This window comes from Diorhabda sublineata, chromosome 6 (genome assembly GCF_026230105.1).
Source record: "Diorhabda sublineata isolate icDioSubl1.1 chromosome 6, icDioSubl1.1, whole genome shotgun sequence".
NCBI classification, from domain to species: Eukaryota; Metazoa; Arthropoda; class Insecta; order Coleoptera; family Chrysomelidae; genus Diorhabda; species Diorhabda sublineata.
Window position 1 is genome coordinate 8,821,353 of NC_079479.1, and position 20,836 is coordinate 8,842,188.

Genomic DNA, 20,836 nt, shown 5'->3' on the forward strand with positions numbered 1-20,836 from the left:
TGTAGATTTTTAATTTTTCTTAAACCGTTCGCCATAAAGAGACATTCTGAAAAAAATAGCAGGAGGTATTGGAATACAATCAACTATTTCTAATCGAAATGCACACCATCGAACATCGTGCTATTAACTTAAAGAAAAAAATTGTGATGTAAAAAAAAATTAGTTGCTGCCTACAACTTATCAAATAAGAACAAAAAAACAAAAAAAAACTATAATGAATGTTCGAAGTTGGCACCTTGCAATAAACATTTCCGAAGTCAGTTTATTCTATCTATAATTTCGTTCCTTGTGTTTATCGGTTTGCACATAGTAAACTTTCGAGATATCCCCAAAATATGAATCCATTGTATTTAATTCAGGAGAATGTGTTGGCCATGCAAATGGATCTCGCCGACCAATCCACCTATTAGGAAAAATGTAAATAAAATGATTGTTTACAGTATTTAAGAAGTGAGGAGGGGCTCCATCGCACATGAACCACATGTGCGAAGACGAATGACGAATATCACATAACATTGGTGGGAAGTTATTTTGGATAAATTCCAAGAATCGCTGATCATTCAGCTTATTGTCAAAAAAAATTGGACCCACTAAATTATTACCCACTATTACTGCCCACACATTAACACAAAATCGATGTTGATTCTTTTTTTACATTAACATCATTATCATTATCAGCTGTCTCGTGAAACCAGCTTCATTAGTAAACAGTACTTTTCCAACAAATGTATTATCAACTCGTTGTTTATCAGAAAACCAACAAGCGTCGTGCTGGATAATCCTCTACTTGAGAAGTTGCTCCTCAAGAATTTTATGAATAGTTGTCGTTGATACGTTAAATTGTAGTGACATTCTGTGTACGCTAGTTGTGGGATCACAAAGGCATTTTGCTCTAAAGCTGGTATTCGTATAGTTCGTTGTTGACACTATTTAAAATATTATTCTATAAAAAATAATTTACTCAATTCATGTAGACAAACCTGTAACTAAGCCCGTAAGCTGCGATCAACCCTAAGGTGTCTAGTTCCCGATGGGTTATAATAAATTAGAATCTACAAGACACCCATCATGACGTACGGCACGGAAGTACGCGACGACACCAACAAGACGAAACAAATGCTGAGGGTGGCCGAGATGAAAACACTGAGAACAATAGTGGGGAAAACAAGAAGAGACGGAGTAAGAAATACAGATGTCAAAGAGCAATGCGGGATACAAGACATTGTGAGATGAAACAACCCTCCCGCCTCAAGGCCTCCCGGGAGACCACCGAAAAGATGGAAAGATTTTATTTTTCATCTATTTGATTAAATTAATTTTAGTGTGATATTTTAGGGTGATATGATTGATAATCGATATATCTTCCAGAACATAACCGACAAAATATGTCGCAATGTGATTTAATTGAAATACTTTCTGTTTCTCAAATCAAAATAGGACAGTTATAAAAAAAACTTTTGTTATAAGTAAACTTTATTCGTAAAATTGTTCCACAAACTTCGCTCTTTTCGCAAACTTTTTCACAAAAAATAAAACTTTTATATCGTATATAGCTAATTATTCACCTAAATAATTCATTAAATTAATAATTGTTTTATATATTTCTGTAACATTTCCCGTTACTTTTAACAGAAAACTTCATCAATTGAATCATAATTTTTGATTTTTATTTCCTGGCACTTTATATCCAACTGTTGTTGAAATTGTAGCATTAATAGTGGCATTTTTTTTTAACTTTGACCTTCACATATAAATGCCGGATTTTAAAATAAAATTCACATAAATATGTCAGTGTAAATTATAATTTGTAATTTATTTTATATATATAATTTTCCTTAATACGTCATAGATTTTGGAATTTTTATTGGAATAATATAGAAGAAATTGTACATTTTTTCATAATTCTAATATAATCTAATCAACATATAGATCATTAACCAATTTTATGAATTAGACGAGTAAATAATAGATTGAATTTAAATTAACACTTTATCGAAAAATGTGAAACGATAAATTTGTTTGTAAGTTAAGTTCTTCTTAGTTATGACCTCCAACAATTCCGGTTGCCGGGAAAGTCTAGTAATAATGGTTAGCTCCCAGAACTCTAGTCGCAATCATAACTCCCGTTTTCTCAAAAATTAAACTTTTTTATATACAATCACAGAAACTATTTTTGTAAGAAGTAATCAGAAATAAAGTTCGATAGAATGGATGTATGTCTAAGAAGTGGGTAATGTTTACTACCTAAAAACTTTCAGACAGAAAAACAAACTTGAAATGCTGAAATCAAACATTAGTTTAAAGCGTTACTATTATATGATAATACAATTTAATATTTGCAGCCGATTAACATGAATACTGAACAGCAGAGAATACACGAAAAAGGATTTTATTATAAAAAATATTCTACATTCGAATGCTCCCCTACAATATACTTCCATTCCCTCGCCACACACCTTTCCATAAGTTTTTTCCATTGATCGAAGCAGTGCTGAAAGTCTTCTTTGGTGAGTGCTTTTAGAACATCTGCCGTTTTTTCATTTGCACATCGGGTCCCTTTCAAAGCATATGCTTTTTTACTTTTTCTAGCCTTTCAAGGAAATATGAGCAGACCCGTTGACGCAGATCAGCAGTCAGATTTTTTGTCATCAACTTCGTACAGACTTTTATCATGTGTAATTCCTCGTGTAACCGTTTGTTTATCGGCGTTTACAACCTCGGCAATCATCCGGATGCTCATTCGATGATCTGCACGCACAATTTGGTTGATTTTGGTTACTGTTTCCGGAGGAGATACAGTACAGGACGACCTTAGCGCTGGTCATCTTCAGTGCTCTCTCGGCCATCACTGAACTTCTTACACCACTCAAAACCTCTTGCAACAATTTGTAGCACTCAGTCGGAGTTTTTTCAATTTAACGAGAAATTTGAGATTGATACGCTGCTCTTGTTTTTCGTCAGACATGGTTTTCGGCACGAGAAAAAAACACGTTCGTTTCAAATCGCTACTGCACAAATACTACAATAGTGACGGAATCGTGTTTTGAGACATACATAAACAAAATGTCTAGTTACCCAACGCACTACTCGTTTTTTACCCCACGCGGCTAGACGCGTAGTCTCGTTATTTAATAGGCAGACCTCGTATATTAAATTGTAAGACTGTATTAAGGAAAGGTTTTAATACGCTTTATTGTTCTAGTAAATTCATAATTTTAAATACAAACCTAGTAACAATGAACGATGTTAACAAATAAGTAAAAGATAAAAACATTTACAGTATGAAATATAAAAAAACTTATGACAAAGTGAAATTCTTAAAAAGGATTCATTGCAACGCAGAACCACAACGGACTTAAGGGAGTCACCCTGGTATATATTCCTCTACAAATGGGTATTTTCTGAGTACTGAGGGAATTTGAACCGCTTTGCAGATGTAGATTTATTCGCCATCTTTTCATCGTTGTTGAAATGAAGCTGACGATAGTTGGGTAGCTAGACTTTCTCGATCTGCCTATCTCCCAAAGCCAAGAATGAAATATACTATCAAACGCTTTCTTCTAATCCACGAAATCAATGTGTATATTCCAGTCACCTTTCTGTGCTTGTTCTTTGCACTCTTGGTGATCTATTCTGCAACCTTTTTGTTCCTCCGTTAAGATGTTATTTCCCTCGACGTACCTATAAATTCTGTTAGTGATACTGGTTGAGGTCATTCGTCTGGGAGCTCTTTAGGAGCATATGAGTAGAACCTAGTGTTAAAAGCGTTGGGATGGCTTCTGGTATATGTAAGAGGTGGTTAAATGTTTTCGCTAGCTCCTTGTGTACGGTTGGGAATTTCTTATACCACAAGTTTTTGGATATTATTTACGCCAGGTACTTCACAGTTGTATGCATGGGGAAATATTCAACCAATTTTCTTCGGCTGCTTTACAGGAGTTTCTCTCGTGGTTTTTGGGAGTTGACCATGATGAGTACCAATACTGTTCCAACGTCTGTCGGATAATATACTCACATCACATCAGTAAGCGCCTATTTTCTCAAATATTTTCATAGTTTCTTAAGTGTTTAGAGGTTTGTGCACAATTCTTAGTCCGTTGGTAGACCTAGCTCACTCCTACTGTTATCGAAAAAACGTTCGCCATTGTCACCAGAGTGTTATTAGTACGGATATCATGGATGTCACGTATATTTGCTTATTGTATTGACGAATTATTGCAACAGCTCCATAATAAATAAGTGAATGTGGGTGAAGGTTTTTTATTAATGAGTCTACTTCTGCAATGATACTACCAGAATTATTTTGGCTAATGCCTTGCGAGTTTCCAGTGACACTTCATCAATGCTATTTGGTTGGGCGTTGTTGTCAAAAACGGGAATGGTGTGATTTTCGGTGTTTATTTCTTCTTCGCTAGTGTGGGTTTCACCGAATGCACAAGGCTTCTTCCTTTGGTCAGCTATTCGTTGTGCCATTAAGTAGTGCAGTTCTGGATACATCTCCATAAAATCACGGTGAATAGTATATACGTAGGTAGTAAGGTTAGTCTCCATGTTGGTTGCTCTGGAGTAGGAGCGCATAAATATAAATTATTATTGTTGTGCGAAAGTTTTATGCACTACTCAGCTTAGAACCGGTATTATTTACCTATCCCGGTTACAAAGTATCAAAAGAATTAGGCTCCGTTCACATTATACACTTGCGCAGTGTGTGGCATTTAAAGCCTTTTGATTGTCCCACGCGTATTTGGCCAGTTTTTCCTGGTGTTTGTTGAGTACGTTATGAGGAGAAGGACTGAATTGACTCTTCTATCAAGCACCACGATGTCAGGTGTGTTATTCGCACCTGTCTGTCGGTGATAATGGATCTATCGTAGTAGAGTCTAAAATTGTCATGTTCGAGCACCTTCTGCGGCTGGTACTTGTAATACAGTTGATAAGTATTGAGAAGACCGCCAGTTTCTGATGGATAATATTGCACACTTTGTTATGCCGGTGTAGATAGTCGGTATTAGCTAACACACTACAAGCAGATGTTATATGTTGCATGGTTTCTGATCCTCATTAACATTTTTCTTGTAGTTATTCGTGTTAATAACTGGATACTCCATAGCCTAGTTAAATTCCTTCATCAAACAAATGGCCGACAATAGGAAATAATGTAACCAGTGAACCAATTTTCATTCAATTCCATATTTCTATTTAATACATTTTCACCCGCGATATACAACACACGAATTCAACCCCGACCAAGCAGAAAAAAATATTCCTGTATCAAGGTCATTGCGAACAAGATAACTAATAATCACTCTTTATTTAATTAAGAATTCTCTATTTAATATTTTATGTTTTACTACACAGTTGCATCAAATTGAAAGTGCATCAAATGTAATTGAAAAAATAAAATAAAATATAATCGAAATCATTTTAAACATTTGACAAAATCGAGATATAATTATTTATTCTTTAGGGATTCATATACAAAGCGGTTTCGTTATAAAAAGAAATGTTATTGTCTACAATTTTTGTTAGTAACTTTTTGAATCCATTTTAGTAAAGTTATCGGCCGTTATCAAGTAAACACACACCATATATGTTCGTTATCTTGAGCTCCTTAGAGGCAACAATAAACTTTAAGGCTGTAATCCAGCTCCATATATAGAGTTACAGTCTCATTCCAAAAAATTTGTTTCAAAAAAGTAAAGTATAGAAAATAACTATTAGTTTAACATACATTCAATTGATTATGAATACTTTCGATAATATTTTTATTTGATTTTCTATGTTAGTCGGCAAACTGTTACCGGCAAATATACGAAAAAACACATAAACCGTTGATAACATAATAGTCGATCTATATGTAACTTACCTAGCAACTTCATTCATAACACAGACACTTATTCATATTTTCAGCATGAAAAAAACATTATTTTACAGCACTTATAACAACTAAATGTACCTGGAAAAATCGCGACTGAAACTAAAGTGTACCAGATGAAAAACTAAAAACCGGCTGGAGAGTTCACGCGGACGTTGCCTCGAGAATCAAAAGTTCTACGGGCACAATGCCAAAAAAAATTAGAAGTAGTATCAGACCGTGATGCCTATTTATCACGATTTTTTAATAAACATTTACGATAAAATGATCAAATTTGGCAAGGAAAACTGTTTGTTCAATTCAAATTCAAGCTACCGGGAAATAGACATTAGTAAAATAAGGAAAATGAAAAAATGAAGATTCGGTCTCATCAAGAGAAAATAAATCCTTTCCTACTTCATTTATCTGCTGTAGCGTTTTGGCTTGTCTTCCCCTTTCCTGAGCTACTTGCTTTAAATAATTTTTACTGGGCCTTCCTTTCCTTTTTCTTTATACTTCTGTACCTTTTCTTATTGGGCTTTATGGTATTCTTCTCTTTAAGTGTCTGTACCAGTTTCAACATCTTTTAACTATTTTGTTTCCTATTGGTTTCTGTTTGAGCTTTTCTATAATTACTCCAATCCTTATCCTATCCGTCCTCATTTTCCCTGCTATTTTACTATTTTCCTTCATCTCCACTTCCTTCTCTATCTTTTCGTTCAGTACCAAAGTTTCACTTCCATATATTAATGTGGGTACAGTTATCGAGTGGTGAACTTTTATTTTTATGTCTTGACCTATTTCTTTTTTCCCGAAAATGGTCCTATTTAGAGCATAGTATATTTGATTTACTTTTCTTTTGCTATTTCTATATCTATTTTTCCGTCTTCCGTTCTTGTTTCTGTACTTTTTCCTTTCATTATTAAATTTTCCTCATATTCTTTTTTTTTATTCACTACTCTGCTTTTGCATTTCTTGATATTTACTTTCATTGTCAGGTCTTTTATTGCCTTTATTCATATATCTACTTTTTCTATTTTCTTGACTTTGTTTCATAGGTTTTTTAACATAATTGTTCCATCTTGCCTTCTTCTTATTCTATTTTTCTTTGTTCTCAACTTATATATGGAAATTCTCTCATATCCTTTGTTCTCTTCTTCTCTTCTCTGATTTCTTTATCTCCAGTACTGATTTCATCTGTCAGTGGTTTGTACCTATTTCTGCTTCTGGTATTGTTACTATTTCTCCAATTATCCTTTTTTCATCTCAAATGTATTCGCTATGTAATCTATTATACTTTTCGCTTCTCTTCCTTCTGCTATGAAATGTATATTCATCCTGTAGTTTTTGCTTTTCGTCGTTTTGAAAAATTCAATAATTATTCTTCTGATCTTGTTTATTATTTCGTCTACTTTTCCTCCCATGCATCGTAAATCTAGATTTTCGACATTTTCTATTAGTCTATTCCAATCTCTCATTATAATTATTCTTCCAATTTCTTTCCTTATTTCATTTATACACGCCTGCAGGTCTTGGTAGAATTCCTTCTCTTCAGTTCCTACCACCATAAACTAGTATGACGTGAAATATTCCTTTTAATACTAATTACCCTCGATGATATGTTCCTTATATTAGCTCTGTATCCTCATTGTTACTTTTCCGGCTTTTTTCGTTTCTCTTTATAAGAATTATTGACACTTCTTAGCATTTCATAGGCTCTAGAAATTTGAAGGTACTTGAGATATTGTCCTAAAGAAATTTCTCCAGAAATTTTGAACTTTAAATGTATGTTTGACGAGCTCAAATTTGTATTTACGTTTCAAGTGACTATTACTTCTGTTCATACAAGAGGATCTTAAAAAAAACGAATACGTAAAATTAAGAATTCTGATATACCGTCTGACTTCCGACGTTACCAGTTTCACAAATGAAATAAAAAGATATTGATTTTCAAAGATGTGTGACATTGAAGACGCATCCAAAAAATATAAAGCTGAATTTGATAATTTTGAAACTGAAAAATTAGTTACATACATCTATTAATTCCATTTTAGTTAAAAAAAAGAACGAAAAGTAATTTTTGTGATCGCTGTAACTGCAAGTAATTTTTTATTTCCAAAATTTGATAGAACAACCATTTTATATAGTAATTTTTTCTTTCACAATAGCGTTTGGAATATTAATTTCAACAAACACATTTTTAACGTAAATTGAGACAAATATTTTAATCTAATATTTGCAACAATGTCTCAATATTCCACTTGAAATCATTAGACTCTCATCTGGCAATTTTAAACTATTATTTGTGTTCTATGTTGAATATTCTGTGTATAAATATTAGGTTAACCTTCAGTGTTTCAAACGTCGGCGGCCTGTTGACAAACTACTCATATGCAGTTAACTTCATGTCATCTATAATTTAATAAACCTACACTTTGTCAAAAATATGATTTCTGGCACCGAAACCTTGTTAAAATCAACTTTTCGCGATATTTAATTGTAGTAGTCGATAATGAACCATATGATTTTGTGAATTTTGAAAAAGTTGATATAGTTAACCACAATTATATACCTAGGTATTCATATGAGAGTACGCAAGGTAAATATTGGTAGCGTTGATACAAACTCTCACTATTTATAAATTCATATACGAGATCTGGCTATTAAATAACGAGATTGATTACGAAAATGGGCTTTAGTATAAAAATTATTAATAAATTATCTAAATTATTCGAATGCTCCCCTTAAATATACTCCCCTCCCCTCGCCACACACCTTTCCGTTCGTTTTTTCCATTGATCGAAGCAGTGCTGGAAGTCTTCTTTGGTGAGTGCCTTTAGTAGCTCTGCCGTTTTTTGCTTTACCACTTCCATCGACGCAAATCGGGTCCATTTCAAAACAGTTCTTTTTCTAACCTTTCTAAGCCTTCGGGGAAATCTGAGCAGACCCGTTGACGCAAGAGATTTTGGTCAGGAGTCAGATTTTTGGGCACCAACTACGCACAAACTTTTATCATGTGTAATTCTTTATGTAAATTATTTCTAACCGTTTCTTTATCGGCGTTTACAGCGTCAGCAATCCTCCGGATGCTCATTCGACGATCATCTGCAGAGGTTTTAATATGCTTTATTGTTCTAGAAAATGTTATAATTTCAAATATAAAGCTAGTAACAATGAAGGATGTTAACTAATAAGTAAAGGATAAAAACATTTACAGTATAAATATAAAAAAACTTATGACTTGTCACAAAGTAAAATTCTTAGAGAGGATTCATTGCAAGGCAGAACCACAATGGACTTGAGGAGTCATCCTGGTATATTTTCCCCAACTAATGGGTATTCCGTTAGCACTGAGGGAATTTGGACTGCTTTGCAGATGTAGATTTATTCGCCATCCTTTCATCGTTGTTGAAATGAAGCTGACAGGTTGCTTTAGATTCCTAAAAACGAGAGAGTCTCACGAAAATCATTAAGAGTTGAGACTGTGTACCGCTTTCTCCTTCAACTTACCTCATAGGTAGGCATTCGATGGTGTGAATTGAAAGGAATGCGATGAATAGATGAAATTGGAGCTTCAAGAAATTATGCATCTTCCAGAAGTTTCTCGTATCAGTGCTATCGATTGTGCAGCAGTGTGGGTAGTCACTTTGTCCGTTCCTAGGTAACAGTAGCAGGTTTATCATCATCATACACAATGGAATACGGACCAGTCATACCAGATTCTGACACTGCATACGATATGGTCATAAGGTGACTATAAAGCTGTTGTACATAATTTCCAGCTGATTGAAACGAAGGAAGCTATCTGTTTGCTTATAAATGTAACCTTCCAATTGAATTTGACTTTAATAGAGAACTTCCTACAATATAGCCAAATATTGTACACATCAGACAACTCTAACATTCGTATATTGGTAACCAGCTTGAATTCAGTACGGAAATCCACTTGCGTGATTGAACCAATGACGGTCAAGTGATTGGGTCTTATTTCTTCTGATATTCACCGATACAACAGACCTTCCCTTCTGTTGCCACACTGCCCAATAATTTAAAGTTCTCAACCATAGAAACCATAAGTGTTGGTCCGTGCTCCTTTATAAAATTCTACGTGTATTAAAAGATAGTTTTCATGCAGATCCGGATTTCATTACCAGAATTATAACTACGAGTAGTAGTCTATAAATATAACTCGTTCTTAGGAGACCAATTAATCAAATTCGAATATCCATATCAAGGTCATACTTTTCTCCTATTGTGACGAATAGTGCGATCAGAGTTCGTTCCAAGTGAAAAGCTGTAAACTCAAATGGGTACTGGGTACGAGTACATTTGCGAAATCATATGCGGCATCATACCAATTCGGTTCGGGTAAGTCGGGTATGGATCTCAATTTTTTAGTTACTGAGTATCTTCCTGTTTGTACACACATCTTCCATCAGATTTGGCGGCTTCTAGCTTGGTGCAAATAAATATAGAGAAAAGTTAAATATAGAGAAAGATCTCAAACCAGCAGTGATAGTGTCTACGGATAATTATTTTCTTTCAATGCAGATTTGCTTTTTGTGACATCGGATAACACGGATTGAAGTTCAAATATCTTGAGAACCAAGTTGGTTTCGTATACCATTCTGCTCTTATGTTACTGTTAATTTTATATAATGTGATATCAAGAGAATTGATTTTATTATTTTGTTCGATTTCTATTGTGAATTGAGGTTTTTTATTATAAGAAATGAATTTTTCATGTTTTCAATTTGATTCTTTGGTGCGACAGTAATAAGTTTGGCTGATAGATCTATCCAACTATCAGATCCTTATTAGCTATTCAAAAAGCAAAATCTGTATTAAAAGAAAATAATTATCCGGAAAAATGATGAATAATATATTCAAGAAAAGGATAAACAGATACTGCAATCAACTAAAAAACAAAACAGAAACGAAACATCAAAACATAAAACATTTTTCCTTACTATATGTACAAGGACTTCCCCTACAATTATCGAATTATTTCAATATATATATTAGTATAAGTCATAAAGGACATAATACATTATTCAAATATTTCACTACATTATCTCTCAGTATTTAGAAAATAGACTAAAAGGTCATTAATACGATAAAAAAAAATAAAACTGCGTAACGAACCATGAAATGTCAAAAAACATAAATTCAATTATAAAGATCCAAAAATTCTTGGAACGAAATCATATTCATAAGAACGAAAAAGCTATAAATGATAAAAAAGACCTAAATAGTTTAAGTAAAATTTATAGCTATATTTTGTGAATTATAATAAAATTACAAATAATTTAATTGATCACTGCTACATATTTGAGATGTAAGAAATAAGGAAAAATTCATTTTCTTTATTTTCTATTTTGATTTTATTCTTACTTTGATATCCATGCTGTAGGTGATCTATTGATTAATATAAATATACAAATTGCTAGTGCCAATATCATATTTTGAAAAAGACAGGAATAATTCGAAAAGTCAATTTTTATCTTTCTTCTAAATATTTATTTAAAAAAACTAATTTTAAAACAGAAGAGACCTAAAATCAAAAATATCTAGAAGAATAAACATATAAATATATGAGAGGTCTAAGAAATAAGAAATTAAACAAATTTATATATAAATATATATGCCAATTAGATTATGAAGGTCAATTTGAATATTGAAGGTGATATTTTTTAAAACATTATAAAATAACCTTGCTCACCACTGTTTGTATTAGGTTATCAATTATATATTTATTTCATAGCTATCCCGCCACCTTTGTACGAGTCAATTAAAAGTTACAATTAATTGGCTCAACAGACATGGGGTTGTTGAGGCCAGTGTTTTGGACTTGAGAAAAGACGATTCCAATACGCGGCTTTTCTTAACAGGTTTTAATAAATATACGTGGTGTTACATTAACAGATTAGTTTTATTTTAACAAAAGAGCTCGGATCATGGTATAATACATGGTGTCAGGTGAAAAACTTGATATAAAAGTTTGAGTAAATTTCGTACATTCGTACTTAGATATTAGTAAGCTGGACTTTGCTGCGATATAAGTGGAAGCCACTCAAATTAAAGACAAGTCGGCGAAATCAGTTATTTTAGCTTTAAAGTCTATTTTTTCTGTTCATGGGTCCCCAGATAAAATAACTGCTGATAACGTGCCTTTTGATAGTAGAGAGTTTAAGACGTTTGCAAAAAAACTGGAATTTTGAAATCATTTTGTTATGTTAAAAAGATGTTTGAAAGAAAACTCTGATATACACACTGCTTTATTGCAATACAGAAATTCACCACTTAAGTATATTGGCTATTCACCTGCAGAGTTATTGATGAGCAGGATTTGCAAGACAAAAGTGCCTATCAATTCCAGTCTTTTGCACCCTAAACACTGTGAAGACGTTTCTGAGAAACTATTACGAAGACAGAATATTTATAGGTCTTACTATGACAAGAAAAGTAAAGATCTAAAACTTTTGGACCCTAAAACCAATGTGACAATTTTTGATCATGTAAAGAATAAGTAGGAGCCTGCACAAATTGTTTCCAAGCATAGCTCTCCTAGATCTTACCTTGTGAAAGATTCCTTTGGTAATGTGATTAGGCGTAATCGCATTGACTTTGAGGAATCCCTAAATGAGTATGTGTCTAAAAGCAACGAGCCTGACATAGATGAGAGTAGTGGTGAACCTTTAGTTCAGCCTGCTGTGTCACTCAAGAATGAAAAACCTTTGCTGGAGTCTCCCCCTGAATGTTTATTATCCAGTCCAAAAGTTTTAGATCATGATATCAAAACGAGATGTGGTCGTGTGATAAAAAAACCGGACAAACTAAACTTATAGGATGAGATGTATAAAAGTTACAATTAATTGGCTCAACACGCATGGGGGGTTGAGGCCAGTGTTTTGGACTTGAGAAAAAACGAATCCAATACGCGGCTTTTGTTAACAGGTTTTAATAAATACACGTGGTGTTACATTAACAGATTAGTTTTATTTTAACAAAATAGCTCGGATCATGGTATAATACACTGTTTGCAATCCGTACATAGTCTACAGGGCTTTTAGGAAACTATGATCTGAATATTCGAGCAATATTCCCGATCACGTTCACTGCCTTTTTTAAACTAAACAAAGTAATCGGGTAATAACTATATGATAAGATTCTTTTCACCCTATTATATCAGTGGGTACATGCGGTAGGTTGTTTCGTTTATTTTTGTTTTTTGAACTTTGAAGGTGTAAGATAACGTTATCTATGATTAATTCTTGATAGCAAAATTATTTACAGGTTGCTGAAGCTTGCAGTTTTTGTACTTTTTGCTTTTTTGAGATACTAATAACTATTAAAATTTTGTGTGGTAATTAACTGATAACTGCTCAATGCTGATTATATAATTATGAAGACAAATTTATTGCAAAACTAAATGAAAGTCTATGAACACAAAAAAACTATGATGTTATAATTGAGTTCTAAATTTGAAAGTTTTAACGAAAATACAATGCGATTTTCAGCAGCTCCAATAAAAATCTCGTTCTGGGCAGGATCCTCAATGATCTGATAGTTAGAGAGCCTTGAATTGTTCAATATATATCCGGCTGTATTTCCTCTAAACTAAGATACGTCCATTGCAGTTACTCAAACGAAACCTATTCTCATCCGTTAATGAACAATTCATTCATTCGTTAATGTTCCTGATGCGACGTTCCTCAGTCCATTGCCGTGTCAATAACTTGTACTTCTAGCTAATTTTGTTTGAGGTATACTTCTGATTATATTTTATATAAAATTAAAACCTCGAGCAACTTACGGTTGTAGTAACACAGTGTTTTGAACTATGGCTTTATAACACATTTTATGTCTTGGGTAAGATCTGAATATTATTATTGAATAATTTTTGGGCAGAGCATTTTTCTGATAGAAAAGCTGTCTAGTTTATCTAAACTAGACAATTTTTCAACTGATTTGATGTGTTTTTTCTCTTTCTCTTCTTGACATTTAAGGGGCAATTGACTGCTCTCCTTTCGAAGGAATTTTCCAGATAATCGAGAGACGTAGCACTGATCTCTCTTTGATAAGATAGAAAGGGGCAATACTCTCTCAACGGCGTGAGTCCGCTGAACAAAACTGTAGTTATTGAGACGTTGGCGTGGTGGCTATATGTTACCCACAAGGTAGAGTTTTGTCTCCAAATCTAGGGTATCTGGTTGTTTACGAATCAATCACAGATCTAAATAATACAAGCTTATATACTCCGAAGACTTACTTATTTTTGTTTGTGAAAGAACTTTTTCAACTTTTGTACACAGTGCGGTGAAGTATCTAGGGGTTACTTTAGGTCCCAAACCACTTGAATGCTTTATTCAGATATAGAAAGATAGTCTAACATACGGTGCAATCGTCTAGTGGCCCTGTATAGAAAAAGTGGAACTAAAGTAGAACATCATTTTGATGTCAGTAATGAAACGATTCAACCCCACAATACGAAATAAGGAAACCACTTAGCATATGGATGGATCCTGGATAAATTACTCGGCCGGAACAGGCGCTGATTACTGCAAAATAAACCGATTTTTCCCGCTTGTGTCGAATTATTACCTTAAGCGGAATATGGTGCGACGATATTGAGTCTTCTCAACAGGAACACCGTAATTTCAATCTGCTAAAACATTATTGCTGCTATGAAACCCATAACAACCGAAATGGTGTACCCTAGGTTTGTACTGAATTGCAGAAAGTCCTACATGAACTCGTGAGTGATATCTGCAAAGTCCAGCTAGTCTGGTTTCCCAGTTACTAAGCGATAAGAATAATGACGAAGTTAATTCGCGCGCTAGACTGGAATCAGCAAAACCGCCAGAGCTCAATCTTGGTGTAGCCAAAAGTATATACGGAGATAAATGGAAGCACCTGACATGAGACAACTGAAGACACACGTAGATGAACCTTTTGTATGTCTTATTAATCAACTGTTCCGGCATGACGGCATATCCATGCTATATGGATTACAGAAGATCCGGAATGCCGTGGGTGCATGGAGAATGAACACCACGCCAAAGTTGAGTGCCAATCAATCAAATATGCAAGGTGCAAAATTTTGGACAAGCCTTACAATGTTCTCGCTGAAAGATGAAATTCGAGGTACCTTTTTCAAGGACATGTGTCTTTGATAGTTTTGAGAGGGTCACGAAGGCCCTATCAGGAAGTATATGTACACAGAGGTTCATGACTGCCCACTGCCATATACTGAATGCATTTAAATCAGAATATATTTTTACAAAACTTTATGAGGAATTGAATAGTGTATTAGTATTTCCACATATTCTTTAATGATAATATATTCTTTGTATGAATTGATACGTTGAATTAAAAAAAAATTAGTAAATCTATGTCTTCTCGTATAATAATTTTCAGGATCTCAAAAGGACGGTGTACTCATCCTGAAATTAACCGATTCAATTATTACTTTGTATTCATTATGGTTGATTGCTGCTGATATCATGAAAGACCGATTCTTGTGAATTTGGACATTTGCCTTTCGATGGAAGTTTAGTGGAAATTAATACATTTCTTTTTAGTAGTCATAAAACCTGATAAAAGTCGAATAGTAGTAAATTATTCAAAGTTCAACCCACGTTTTGCACAATTGTAGAGAATAGAATCAAACAGATGTCTCAAGGACAAAAATCCTGTTGGCGCTCACTATAAAAAAAATTAGCTAAATATATAACATCGAAATATAATGGATATAAATCAAACAATATCATCGGACGAGGTGAACCTCGGTTTTAGAAAAAGTAGTTACTATGTCGCTAAAAAATTAATTGTAATTTCACGACATGACTTTGTAAACTGAGAAAATAAAATAAAAATTGATATAACAAACATGTAAATTTGAAATATTTGAACTAAACATGAACCCTCTTTGTTATTTTATTTTTATAATATTTGTTTAAGCACAAGATAGTAATAAAACCTACTACTAATCCAAAATTTAGAATGGTCATTTTAAGTATTGCTACAAAAAAATTTGAATATTTCCTAAAATTTTTATAAATCTACCTTAGATGATACAAATTTTTAAACTTATATTGGTCTTTTACAACCATAAGCTGTACATAACAATAGAAAAAGGTTGGGAGTGGTCAAAAACTCTGTGTATTAAAGGTTGGAAATTTTGTCTTATTTCCATTTCAAGAATCTTTTTCTCACAAATTTGACCGAAAATACAATTTTAAGACCTACCATATAATAAAGATGTTCAAGTTATGTATTCTTAATAGCTCAACTAAGTACCAATCACAAGGTGTAGTGTGGAAAATTTGGAACGGCTGCGTAAACGCCGAAAAATCAATCCTCAACAGTTAATGAAAAACCATTGATATTTAATTGTTTAAAATCATTTACAGATAAACATTTATGTAAAAGTGTTAATGACACAGCGGAACTAGTTAGTAGTACGCTTGGTGTTGGTAAATCTAAGATTCCAGAGTTATTAAAGAAGAGGAATGTTACGAGTTTCACACAGCACGTAAAGCTCCAAGACATCCAACATTTAAAATAGAAAATCAGAAGACAAAGAAGACTTCGAAGGAAAGTACATGCGACAAAGTTTTTGTCACGGTTCAAGATGATCAGGATTACCCTGAACTGAGTCAAAGCACACCATTGTAACTTTTAAAAGAAATGGGCTTTCGCTGAAAAATGTACTTCATAAAGTCCATTTTAATTGAAAGAAACGTATTGTAGTATAAAGAAGAATTTACTTAGAACTATAAAAGAAATGAGAGATTAAAAAAGAAATATATTTTATTTAGATGAAACATAGATCAATGAGGGACATCATCAAATTAATTCTAGAAAGATGAAACTGTTTCAAATCTAAGACGGGCTTTTTCTAATAGTTTGTATACTGGTTATACCGACTTTAACAAATTCTTCGTAATCCCCTTGAATTGTCCATAAGAGTCAATGTAAAATATACCTTTTACATTAAGAACATTTTTTGCGAACAACCTCTTTATAACGAATTTTGAACTATCAAGAAAAAGTATAAATACCTCTAATTAACGAATTTTGTCAACCCAAAACCTTTATATAAAGTTCCCACCAATGTATTCATGTCGGGACAGGTTTCGACACGCTTTTGTTCGTAAAACAATCATTGTTGTTTGACGGAAAGTAATGTAAACACTGCTGCTCGTTACTATTGTTAAAGATTCAAGTTGAAATGGCTCAGAAACGTATTACCTCTTTATAACGAATTTTAGACCAACCTAACCTCAACATAACAAACTTCAGTTCAACGAATTACTTGATGTAACGAATATTTCCTTGTTCCCTTCCGATTTGTTATATCGAGGTTGCACTGTAGTACACATCGACATATCAAACAGTTTTGTTAAAGATGGGTTATTGAATTTTCAATCTATTTGTTTCTGTGGCTACCATGAAGATGCTAACGTTTTTAAAGATATATATTTTTCCTTAAAATTTTAACAGGTAAAGGATATAATACGAGTTATGGCATCCCTCTTCTGCACCACGCCAGTTTGTTATATTTTGTAACCAGGAATGTTGTTTCCTCCTTGGTCGATCTTTCCCGTCAGTATGAGCTTGAAGGTTGGATATCTAGGTCTTCGCAGTATCCGTAGAAGTCTGCTACATTTCTGGTTAAGGATCTCACTTTCAAGGACCGTTTTTCCAGATCATGGAAAAGTAAATTCCTCGTCGCAGAAGCTTCTAAACTATTATCTGAAGGCATCCCTCTTCTGCACCACGCCAGTTTGTTATATTTCGTAACGAGGAATGTTGTTTCCTCCCTGGTCGATCTTTCCCGTCAGTATGAGCTTGAACGTTGGATACTAGGTCTTTGCGGGATCCGTAGAAGTCTGCTACATCTCTGGTTAAGGATCTCACTTTCAAGGACCAAGTTTCCACATCATGCGAAGCAATTGGTCAAATATAACATTGTATAATCCTCAATTTAGGGAATTTCTCGTCGGACTAGGAACTTTGTAATAACTGATTTTGCATTCAACATTCTCAATTCAACTCAACTCAACATGTTGCCGCTCAAACTTGGCGAGATTTATTTTTGGCCCACAAACAATTGAATCGGTGAGTGCAGAAACCACTTCAGTCAAAAAAATACGAAAACTCGTTTTCAATTAAAATGAGCGTAGAAAGGCAAGATGCGTATTGGGTGCAAAAACTACGTTAGTCTGTTGACTAGTTCCGTAAAAACACAGACCGTTTGTTTCGACTGTTAAGTGCAGAAATAACATGAGTCAGTGACTGACGTTGTTTCTGCACCCACCGCTAGATCGCGTGATCAGTCTTCTCAGGTCCCTTGCCGAGCATGCGCCGTATGATCAACACCTTAAGTGAGGGTTGTTGTTGTATCGAAGTCAGTTCAGTCAAGTGTTTCAACGTGTTCTAAGTTAGTTTGCAACGTCTACTGGAATATTAGACAAAAACCCAGTAGCCAGAGAATGCCGAGGGAGGAGTGTGCAAAAGAAGCAAAATTCAAGTTTGCTCCCACCCGATATAAAGAGTTCCGCTATAACTCTGATGAAAAGGGGGTAATAATCACAGCATACATTTTCATTGAAAAATTACAAAAGCACAGCTATCAGCTGCTGAGATCTGCTTTCCGTAACGTCGATATTGATTATCCTTCAAGTATTGCAGCCTACCATCAGTTCCAATCAACATAAAGAAAATGGAAGACATCAAGAAAATGATTGTTCATATTCCTGAAAACTTCAAAGTTTTTTATGATGAACTATTTACCTGGCCAATCAATGAACATGACAATGATACTATCGTCGAGAATGATCTATTTTAAGAGCGTTTCAGTTTGTTATATTCCTGTCTTATGACTTTGCAATACTGTAACTTCATTTCTCATGTAATATGGAAATATATACGTTTGTAAATTTTTTGTGAAATTAATTAAAATTAATATTATTAACTAAAATCGTAACAAAATTAATAACAAATACAAACTTTTAACGAATGGTTATCTTTTTCCAAGTTTCCTACTGTCTGTAAAAATAGTTGAGTGCAGAAACAGCTTTAGTCAAAATCATAGTTTTAATTCTCCTGAGCCTAATTTATATGGAAATTAGGTAATTTTTTTATAACAGCAACATAAAAGCATGTTATGACAAAGGAAAAAAAAGTTCTCAAGTATTTTAAAATTTGGAGGAGTTATTACGTTTTTTTTTCCCCTTCTGAAAAATTTGAAATTTGTGACTGATGTTATTTCTGCATCCACCGATTCAATTGTCTCTGCCACCATCGACGAGAACGAGGTTCTTCCATTAAAATATAAGCTGCTGCAATGCAGGCCAGGCGACGGCGGCGTTCAAATCACCCATTCTTCGACAAAACCTAACTGACTAATGTTTCATGTCGAATTGCAATTGTTTGTCAAACAATTGTTTGTTGAAATTAGAAATGTTTGTTAAAACTGCACTTTAATCAACGTGTTTGACAAACTTGTTTTCCCATTGTTTGTTCAACGGAGACGCACCTTAAGAAGAAAGGACACCTCCTTCATGTTGTCGCATGAATCTAGAAACATTTTGTATACACTCCAGTACACTATCTTCCAAACCTCTGATTTCTAACAAGCTCTTTCTTTATAGCGGTCTTTGAAACACAGAATAAATAGGATGGCGTATAGATTTGTAAGAAAACAACTATTTAAAATACAAGTTGCTTTGCATTAGTCATACATGTCGGTTAGTGATCTGATCTTTCTTCTCTCTCTATGTAACAAACGACTTGAAACCTTGGACTAATTGAGTAACCAAAATAAAGTCGTCTTGCTTACACTCAAGGTAGTTAAAAATAAACCCATATAATGATAGGCGGAAGTTTTCTATTTTAAACGAATTAAAGATATTTTCCAATTACCAAAGCAATATTTACAGTAGCACGTTAAAAATTATCTAAAATTAGATGATGCTAATCATAAATTTTTTATTCAAGAAAGAATAACCAAAAAATTTTGCAGATATATTAATAATTCACACTTTACTATACTACACAAGTAAATCTGTACATATATATTTGATTTGAGGTTAACGTGCCTCAAACACGCTGGTCATTGGCACATGAAAAACAATTAAAAATCCTACAAAAATTGATGAGTTGCTGTCCCTATAAAATCGTAATTTTCAACATAAAATAAATATATAGAAATATGCGCTCAAAAGCCCAACATTCAGAGTAAGTTAATGTATTATCGGGTGAATATAGACAATTAACAAAAATTTAATGACAAACAAATATTGATGGAGACTTTGGTTTCGCCCTAAAAAATTAAGTCCCCATTAGTCACTTGAGATTATTAATATTGATTTTGGTTATTAAATTTAATTGTCATTCTGATTCATACTCTTCACAGTCAACTTTAATGTCTTAATCAACCCATAATGGTTGAGGGCATTTCTTTGAACTGCAACTCTTAATGAAAGGAAGGCAATGGTATTGGAAACATTAGATCCTGTCTACATTATCTACAATCAAATTTGTGTAACAAAAGAACATGAAGCATGGGGAGGAGAAAAGTTTCAACTTTCTCACAAGAATTTGAACAAGATGTTTATACACAAAATTTTACTCTAAAAATGAGACAAGAATATTTCTTGGTTACTCTGAAGCAATTAGATATAGAATATTTTTCCCATAAGGATAGAAATACATGTAGACGTAATTTCTGTTACAGAAAGAGATACAGGTGTTTTCCCTGCAAGAAAAGAAAAAACAGTAATCTCTCTAAATTTTGAGGAAGGAGATACATTGAAGGACAGTTACCTGAAATCTTGAATTCTGATGAGGAAAGTATTCAGAATCTTGTTATCAGACCAGGCAAAAAAATTGAAAAACCTATATAAATGGAAGACTATAAAATATGAAATGTTATTGTGAGAAGGAGGAGCTGTTTACCTATCAAAAGAATTT

The 20,836-nt window shown here is 33.5% G+C and overlaps 1 protein-coding gene across 1 annotated transcript in view; it reads right to left on the bottom strand.

Moving 5' to 3' along the window:
* Positions 1–6,044, bottom strand: part of LOC130445707 (uncharacterized) — a 104,443-nt gene extending 98,399 nt beyond the window's left edge. The window contains exon 1 of the mRNA XM_056781529.1: positions 5,867–6,044. The gene's annotated coding sequence lies outside the window, so the exon portion shown is untranslated. The remainder of the gene's footprint in view (positions 1–5,866) is intronic.
* Between the last annotated feature and the right edge of the window lie 14,792 nt (positions 6,045–20,836).